This window comes from Branchiostoma belcheri, unplaced genomic scaffold (assembly GCF_001625305.1).
Source record: "Branchiostoma belcheri isolate BF01 breed outbred unplaced genomic scaffold, Haploidv18h27 scaffold35, whole genome shotgun sequence".
NCBI lineage: Eukaryota > Metazoa > Chordata > Leptocardii > Amphioxiformes > Branchiostomatidae > Branchiostoma > Branchiostoma belcheri.
The window spans coordinates 1,112,297-1,122,685 of NW_017803965.1; positions in this window are offsets into that span (position 1 = coordinate 1,112,297).

Here is a 10,389-nt window from a genome sequence, read left to right on the forward strand (position 1 = left end):
ATTACTGCGAATTTTGACCCGGGTAATGTTGCATATAATTGTTCTTGGAGCACCGTGTACTGACAAGATCGCTGTGTTATAGCGATGTTATCATTTGACAAATGTGTTTTGCACGACGGTTGCCTCTTCTACAAAGTAAACATTAGAAACGTGTATTGGATCTTGTCTGCTCTATACAATTCTTGGACATCTCCTCTTGTTCTAAAGACATCCTATGCAATTTTAGGGCGACAAAATAAAAAAAATCTGGACTGAGGAAATTTTTATGAGTTGTCATTTACTGTCATATTTCTTAGCATTTTTGTCCTCATTTTATACTTAACGCATTTGAAATAGCCCCCAAACAAGCTACGTGATGAGTCCCTTTATCATTTAAGTACCTCCCATACATACAAGTAGCTAGAACCAGCCTGTGATACAAAACAAGCAAAAGTTTTCCGTCCACGACATCGCATTTTTGCCCCAAAGATATCAGTATGCTATGGGATAGACTTGATTTAACTTACTGCACTAAAAGAATGACAAGAAATCGACTTTGAAAATCCAGTTTTTGCCGCCCTGAACTTGCATTGGATGTCTTTAACAATTACAACTCTTCTGGGGGTACCTGAACATGTTTTATTATAAGCAATCAGCTACTTGAAAAAACATATAGCACAGCTGATACAAGACTCCCTGTCTTTTTCAAACCAAGTTGTATATCTGCTTAACACCTAACGACATTCGTACAAGTCGATGGCTGGCCAAAAATCACAGATGCTAACATCAGCCGTATTTCTTAAGGTAGATTTATACTAGCAATATTCGAAGCAATGGATTTTGGATAACCCTTGGTTAGTTTGACGACAAGAAGCCTCACGGAGAAAAGGGAAACATTCGTCACAATCAGGCAGAAACCAGCGAGCAATTTCTTGATTTAAAAATCAGGGCGAAATGTTTTTAGTATCTTTGCTGATTCGCAAAAGGGTAGTACGAATACTCTTTGAAATTGAACATATTCAGTTTTGTTTGATGTTTGCTTTAAGAACGAGTTCTAAACAATATGTAACTATAGTAATTCTACAAAAGAGGAGTGCTAGACGAACGTTTTAAGAAATCATAATATATTTCATTTCATATTTCCTTTTTTCAGCTGTTTACAACTTTGTTGACTGTTGCTTTTGAACAAAGCCTTCTGACAAAAGGTTGATTGTTAACTCACAGTCGAGTTTTATTTTCATGTACCTCATGTTGCATCGCTATGTGTTACTTCCACTGTGTGATCAACGTTCTCCACTCACGGACGCCATCTAGTGTAAATACACCAGAAGTTCAGTTTTGTGTCCACACGTTTGTTTAGAAGTACTCTTTACCTGTGCGCTTTGGTTACGATACTCTTAAGTAAGGTGACAAACTTTACTAGTTTTTTTTTTGCTGCACCTTCTCGTAAATTTGTTTGCTGTATAAGTTGTTCTCTTTTTGTAGTTACCACAAATGTCTGGATGCAACTCACTGCATGTCCAGTTGCCATACGTATGTTTTGTTACACTCATATGGGCGCTTTGGTTACTTTAGACTATCAACTGTATTTGCGAGATATTTTGCATTATGCCTTTATGTCTACAATATTTCGTGATGTCCATGTAACAAATAATGAATAACATGATATTTCATATGGTGTTTGGTATGGATAGGAAGTTCTAGGAACACGTATATTTGTACGATTGGAGAGAGATATTTATCTATCATTTGGCTAGAACAAGTGACTATCCAAGATATACTGTGTTTTGGGGCAAAATTAAATCTCTTTATTTATCCAGTACAGAAACGACGATGTTACATGGGTAAAATTATCATATTAACCTAGACTATGGTAAGAACGCAAGAAGGGTTAAAAGCATATCCTTTTATAAACTTCTGTATGGTATTGTGTTAAATTATTAAAGCTACATAGATACAAGATTCATTGCTATAATAGAACGCATTTTGCTTCTTTCCTATTGTAGATTGCCCTTTTTGCGTTGTTCCGTTTCTAATAAGAAAAACTCAAATCGTATTCGATACATTTCCAGGTTTTTACTATTTTTCTTTCTTAAGCAGTCGTTACTTGAGGTTTACAAATATGTCTTTTTTTTCAAGCTTTAAAAAGAGTTAGAATACCTGTACAATGTCTACATAGCTTGCTTCTGTACTAAGCTTTAATTCACAAAAGCTCTACTGACACAGTGACCCTACGAGTAGTAAGGTCCACTACAAACTACGAAACAAAAATACAAAAACAGATCTTAAAATTCTTCTTATCAAAGACGAATAGCTAACAACTAAAACATTAATGTCGTGTTTCAATTTAGGTTAGGCTAAGCGTGGGTTTCAGAATTTTCAAAAAACGTGAACAAAGGTTTCGAATGTACTGATGTTGCGTCAAATTCTGTTCGACAGTTGAGCATGTAAAAACATATGGAGTCCATATTGCCGTGGTAAGTTAAACTGCACGGCGATATGCAATAGAGACTGTAACCAACTCTTACTCTACGCAAGGGCAGGAACTTATCACCTCTGGAGTTCACAGAAAAGAAGTTATATTCTCGATGTTATAGAACGTGAAACGCCTACCTTGGGACCGCTCGGTGCTCTTGTATGGGGTGTAGAGGCGTCCACTTTCACCTGCGCTCTGCCACCTTCCACCATAGATATGCATAGAGGTGAGAATATCGCCGCCCTTTAGTACGTATAATTATACCTTACAAGGGTGGCTAAATGCCAGAACTAGGTGACAAAACATGGTGACAATAAAAAGAAGATGCTTCTTGATGCCGTGATTCTGCATGAATGAATATGAACAGTATTTCTTTTTTAACGAAAACAACAACATCTGTTGTTTGGAAATAGACAAGCAATACGAATGTAGGGCAAGAATGTTATGCAGTGTAATTGAAATACAAGAGTTTCATTCATAAGAAGCGAATAGGGAGTAAATCTTGAACAATTGTAGGTTGTAAAAAAACTAGCAAATGTTCGGCTTGATCATAGAATCAGAAGCGTTATGTGGTGAGTCTAGCAACAGAAGACAGTACCTCTAAATAGTATTTGCGTTTTTAAATCGAAATAGTACTATTTTTCCTTCCTAAAAATTAAAACCAAACTTCCGGTTTTTCAGTTTCAAACCATATATGCATATATGTGTAAAAATATATGTTTTAAAAATAACAAAAGTTCAGTATAGGATATTCTTTCTTTTTCATATATCTTCACAAACGAAAATGATTCTTTACAAAACTGTGAATGATAAAATTGTGGAAAGATTTTTTGGGTTTTATTGACTCATAACTGATGTTTCAACGATGGTAGTATGCATTTGTTTTGTACAAATCTATCCTGAACATGGCGATTTCTATAATGTTGTCTGTAGTTGCCAACGTCAGCTATAGAATTGTATTTTCCAAAAAGATGCAACATACAAAGAGAAATTCGCCTTCTTGCTCTAGTTGAGCATCAGAATTGTACGAATTCATCAATGTATTGAATCAGTCTATATGTAAATATTGTTTGAATGAAGAGCTAGATTTCTATCTGGACAATTCGATTAAAACTGCACACATATAGGTTCTTGTAACGTCTCTATGTAACCCATATAACCCATGCTTCAAGGGTGCAATTGTTTTGATAAATATTGTAAATGCAAGAGCATTGCTACTGTAGGTTTTGGGATTCTATCAATCACATGAATATAACAATTTTAATACCGAGTAAAAAGGTTTTTTAAAAAGGTTTTTATTGTCCAAACAGTACCCGTGCAGTCGCAGCCTTTATACGGCTGAATTGATGCAGGGTATCACATAATAATCAATACAAATCACAACAATTATAACAATCAAATAATACTCATGATACACATATTTTTTTCCACAATTTGTATTCTTCCACGAGTATCCCCATGTAACGTCCAATTTGCGAGGAAATAACACCGTATTAGTTGGAGATATTTGGCCTTGATTTTGACAACTGTTGGATTGCCATTTCAAGTATATGCAGCTAAAACTATAACTTAGGTACCCCACAAACTTTCGATTGGTTTGTGAAAGCTACAAGGACAGTGCATTTTGAGAAATCTGCTATGAAATTGAAATATAATTGAAAACGGTTTGTTTTTGTCTGTAAGGCTTGCTTGCTGTTTTGCTTTGAAATATAACCCATCTTGGAACATAGGTTGCGTATTCAATTTATGAAATAAATGCTGTTTCTTTGTTGTTAGCATGCTGTATCGGATTTTCTGTACCTGTAGAGAGAGTGGAATTTGGTTTAATTGTGTTCGGTATTCCGTGTTTTGTTGTGAGTTTGGGCAATACAAATGTTTAGACAACATGGATCTGTGCACAGTTGCGGTCAAAACTGTTTTAGTGGCACGTCCTCCGCATTTTCGTACAGATAAGAGGGTTGAATTCCAAGTAGCAATCCTATGGTTAAGCCAAATCAAATTGTACATCAACATTTATATGAGGAAAGTAGAGTCGCATAGAATCATCAGTCATTCAATCTCGTGATGCAAAACATAATAACATAATAATGATATATATAAAGAAAACAGCATTCATTTTAATATATTGGACACACAACCTCTGTACCAAGAAGAGTTCTTTAAAGGGATATATTTTGAAGCAAAGTAAAGCAACAAGAAAGCCTTATAGGCAAAAAACGTTTTCAATTCAGGAATGTTTTATTTCCAGGCGCAGCGCTTGATTTGACCAAGGACGTTTGACAAGAAGGTCCTTGAATTGGCAGACATTTCTAGCCTGTGTTGCGTCCAGAGCTTTTGCAGTTGTGCATCAATGCATTTCCATGTTTTTTTTTATCAATTCTTGCTTTTATAAGGGACAGGAATGGCTTCATTCTGTAAAATATGGCGACCTAGAACAGATCGTGAGCAGTCTACAACAAAGAGTACATCAATTAACATCAGGGTGTTCTATGAAGGATGAATTTTTATACTTTTGTTTCATACAGCACAAGCAAAAATCAAAACCTCAAAAATAGCCTAAAATTCTAGGTGAGCTATTTTTGCTTGTGTTAAATCACAGTATCAAACTCCAATCAACATAGATGAGCTTTCATGCTAAAATCAGGGTATATATAATATTCCTTAAATGTTCTCTTGGTTAAAGTTGAGAATGTTTAAAGCAAGACTAATATTTTACATTCTACTATAGATCTTTTTTACATTCGACTATAGATCGTACTGGATGACCTGCAAAGTTCTGACATTCTAAAATTGCAGTAGCAGGGATTGCCTCATTTCTTGGTTGAAAATAAAGAAATAAAACGCCATAGACACATTGTGTATTTGCTAACATACACATTCCTGTACACGATCGAACCTCGTCCATGTATTTCAATGCATTTTGTTGTTGCAATTCTTGTCCTTTCAATACGTTTTTGTGATGGCAATATTTGGTTTTCCCAAAGTAGCAAAAGCATCATTCGGTACCCACATGCACTGTTGTTTTAGAGTAGCAATACTGACAACAACATATGGGATCCAGTTAAATATGAAGAGATCTTTCTACCTGGCTGTGTATCTGTGTCTGTATCTCTGTATCTGTATCTGTATCTGTATCTGCATAGCCAGTATGACCGCCCCTCGGCGTAACACACCAGCTTGGCAGGCAACGACTTATCCAGTGTAACCCTTGAAAATCTAACCCTAAACATGTTTAAAGCTATCTAATGATGATGCCCCTACTGTACTTGGTGACAGCGAGTGCCACTCTGCGATAGTTCTAGGAAAGACTAAATTTTTGAACACCTCAATCCTTGGTTGATAACTCCGGTACTTGAAGGCATGACTATTTCTTGTTCTTTTCTGAGCTGGTATTAGGTACTTAGTAGTTGGTACGTCCACCAGTCATTTTGTACATCATGCATACTCTGGACATTTTTCGTCTGTCTTCCAGTGACACCCACTGTATGTTTCTTTTCATTTCCGTGACACTTCAAGGTAAAGCTTCAAAATATACCAGGTGTGATTCATCAAAAAACAAGGGACCATAACGCAAGGAATACATACAAATGTATTCGTAAAAAAATACAACACAACACAACACAACACAACTAAAAACGGATAAAAAATCTAGCCTGAGAGTGACGAAAGAGCGTCGGGCAGCCTACAAGACAAAATGATGGTAAACTAAAGAGCGGTCCAAACATTATATTCTAACCCAAATTCCTCCTTGAACGAAGAACTCTACCCTTAAGCAAATGATAACCTTAGCCTGAAGCATTTCAAACAGAATAAGGCAAATTTCAAGCAAACAGTAAATGTTACGAAGATATGGCCAGACTCAAGATGGCGGAACAGAAAATTCATAGAAAAAAACAACAGAGAATATTCCATCTCTTTTACCCTGCACGTAAAAAATCTTAAACAAGAAATAAACTATTATCATCAGCATCAAATGTTTTACTATCGTCATTGTTACTATCATTATTAATTTTAAATGGTATGCCAGATGAAAAGACGAACATTTCAGAGCATTAACTAAAAGACAATACTATATATTCTGCATGGTATACTTTTATTCCCCAAGGTATTCTTTAAGTGCCACCTTTATCTATTCAGTGTAAGATATAAGTATAAACGTGTTCTACAAACATTCTATCTTCATCCATACATTACATTCATCCTCATATAAACCTTGGCCATAATTTAAATATGTTGGTATATTAGTATCTTCAAAGTAATATATTCACTTTTTTCTGCGTAGAGAGATTGTTGATAAAAAGCTGTAATCTAATATCAAGTTATTCTGATTGTAAGGTGCAATTATAAATAGTATGATACGGATATACATTCTCCCAGAAGATACATAAGTTTTTCAGTATGAGTGATATCCAAGCGTTAAGATCATTTACAACGCACGAAAGCACCTTCTGAAATTACCAGATCAATCAGATTTACCCCCGTGTTGATGCTGTGTTCAATTGGAGGGAAGAACATGCGATGACATGATACTCAGTTATCGCTGGCGATTTTATCTTTTATGAATATGCTAGGTGCCTCCTCTTGCATACAGTAGAAGCTGTATCGATTTCTTGTGCACTGGGTACCCTAAAATACAGGTTCAGTCAACTGCAAACCCCCTCTAATCAGTATACAGCTTATAGTGGCACCTCAGTATGTTTAAAGCAATAATCTTAATGTGGATTCAGTAAAACTTACATCAATTCTTGTACATACGCTCAACAGCTAACGACTTTCGCAACAAAAATGAGAGAGACCAGCAAAATATAATCGTGAACAAGAGTACTCTCTGGTACCTAACAGGCAGTATTCTACTGTAAAAGTTAGATTTATACATACAATCCTAGCGTCTGTGGTTTCCGGATAGCTTTTGGGTAATTTGACGCCAAGAAGCCTTGAGAATCAAGAGGCACATTCTTCACAATCAGTCAGAAGGCTGGGAGCAATTTCTTAGTGTGGGAAATTAGAAGAAACGACTTACTAGTTGCTCGCTGATTTTGTCATGGGGGAGTATGTACATGTACAAGCGAAGAGCTACCCAGTGAATTGTAATCATAAAAACAAAACGTCTTTTTTATTAAGGTTTTGCTGTATTTCAAATTTTAATAGCTGCTTTGAGGTTAGCGTTGTACAGTTTGCTTCTGTAGTTGACTTTCAACCTTTGAACTTTAGTTCAGTGAGTTGTGTTTTCATCGACATCATGTTGCATCGCTGGCAACGTGAGCAATGTATCTCCACTCACGTGCGCCATCTAGTGTGAAATAACGCATGTTCAGTTTTCTGTTCTCTCTCTTTTTTTTAGGTAAACACACCTTGACCATTTGTACCCATTGGTTACTTAATTTGTTGTTATTGTTGTTGTTGTTGTTGCTGTCCTTGCTTTACGTCTATTTTTCCCCTAGACGTGGTCTTTTGGTGCCATTCTCTGCTTTGTTTGTTCTATGTGCTCTGGCATTTGTGCTCTGGTGCTTTGCACATGTGTGTTTTGGAAATGTTGGTTAGTCCACTTTCTCAAACCTTGCCATAGCCTCTATGCAGTTTAAAAACACTCTGTATAACATACTGCTAATTAAAAGTCGGTGTGATATGCTATGTTCGTCCTCTGTATTTTGTTTAGTTACCTCGTAATTTTCTGTGTTGTATAAGTTGAAATCGGTTTGTATTTTATGGTAGGGCTGAATAGCTGACTCCTTTCTTCCACGGGTTAAATTTCAGCATTCAACACGGTAAACAAACCGGTAGTAGAAATATTATGTTGCTACATGAACACAACAACATTGGGAACAGGCGGAAATGATAAAAAAGACATGAAACAACATATTTTCGTATACATACATACATGTGGTATACATTGCCATTCCAAGGGATACCGAACTGTAGTTGGATTCATCTGGCAAAAAAAAAGAGTACCCATATTCTTAACGTCCCTGTCACACATAGCACAATATGAACTCCCGAACTCTGCCGAACTCCCCCCAACCATCGTTAGGACAAGGTCGGGAGCAAGGTCGGTTGTCTTTGGCTGGTGTTCGGCGAGGTCGGCTACTGTTCGACTGAACCAGCCGGAATGTTTCAAAATATTTAAACATTTGTGTGGACTGGAGGTTCGGCCATAGTTGTCGTGTGGTCGGGTGGTGTTCGGGAATAGGCCAGAAGGCTTAGATTTGACTCACATTTAACTAAGATTCAATTCGATTCGTATAGAAAGGTCTGTGTGGCACAAATTTGGGCAGATTGCATCCGTCCTTCGGCCCACCTTGGTTGGTTGGTTGGTTGGTAGTCGGGAGAAAGTTCTGAATGTGTGACAGTGTCTTAACAGTTTTTATAGTTCATGGCCTTCTTGTAGAATTGTGGTAAACTGCTGTATTTTTCATGCACAATTTAAAAAAAAACGGTTTACGAACGATCCGAACTATGATAAAATATAAATATAAAATATGAAAACGTCCCACATTGCACCGCCAGTGGTAATCTTTTTAGTTTCATATCTACACTCAAGACTAAGAAAATGTTTGGAAACTTTGATCAACCATCTTTTATTCCTCTATGAAAGGTATAGAATGGTACATTTTTGAGAAACGTATTTTAATGATACCATATTTGTCAGAGTACAGAAGCCAGAGTTAATGTGAGTTTAGAAAATCAGAGTACCGAAATTCCCATGTTATCAGTTGGCATTGAAACGTCGGCACGTTTTTTGGGGACCCTTTCATTGCGAAAAAAGGCGTGATTGCTAAAAATTATCATTTTTTTTCTTTATTAAAACATTAAGGAGCAAAGTGGACAGGATGACGACACACTCAAGCCGGAGCTTATGTTCATGTCGCCATCTAACATTACAAAAATACAAAAGCAAATGCAAAAACAGACATGCAAAGCTTAATAATAACAGAATAGAATAAATAAGGTTACAATGTGTAAAGTACTCCAGGCAAAAATTACAAAATTGATAGGAAAGAATTACTCAAATCTTTTAGTTTCCTTTATAAATGATTGAACATAAAGTAAAAATTTTAAGTTATCTTGGATATGATAGTGATACAGAACCTCTAAGGAATAAATGAACTAAAACATCATCAGAGAGATCATTGAGGTTTATGTCAAATCCTACCAACTTAGCTAAATTGCTAAAAAGGGAGGCACGATATTGTGTATATTTAGGGCAGTACAAAAAATAATGCTGGATACTTTCAATGGGATGGCCACAGGTACATGCAAATTATCATTTGAACAGATTTTGAGTGTTGTTTCGACAACAAAGTTACGAAACAGTTTTCAATTCTCTAAACTTACAGACCAAGAAAAAACTATTCTTCTTTCAACTTCCCAAAACCCACAAATTTTGGAGAGGGTGGGACATTACGTCTTTCATGGTTTACAGAAGAGAAGTCAAACCCTTCAGACATAGTTTTAGACATAGTTATAGTTCTAGACAGCTACCTTTATCATGTAGACTTTAGTTATTTTATACTCTATTTCATTGTTCCTTTATGTTTTGTAATTTGCAATTAGCCTCCGGCCACGAATTTGCAACAAACTTTTCTATAAGAAAACTTGACGTGTAAGATTCTATTGAGACTGTATGGCTATAGCTAGGACTGCAATGCGAGATAACAAAAAATATCGAGTGTAGTCGGCCCACATATTGGGTGTTTCAAGCACTGAAACTTCTAACTTTTTTGCAAAGCAAAAAGAAAAGTTGGTAGTCTATTCTTAATGGTAGTGGCCAAGCGGGCCCATTTGCACTTCTGGACGTGAAACGCCTACCTTGGGACTGCTCGGTGCTCTTGTATCGGGTGTAGAGGCGTCCACTTTCACCTGCGCTCTGCCACCTTCCACCATAGATATGCATAGAGGTGAGAATATCGCCGCCCTTTAGTACGTATAATTATACC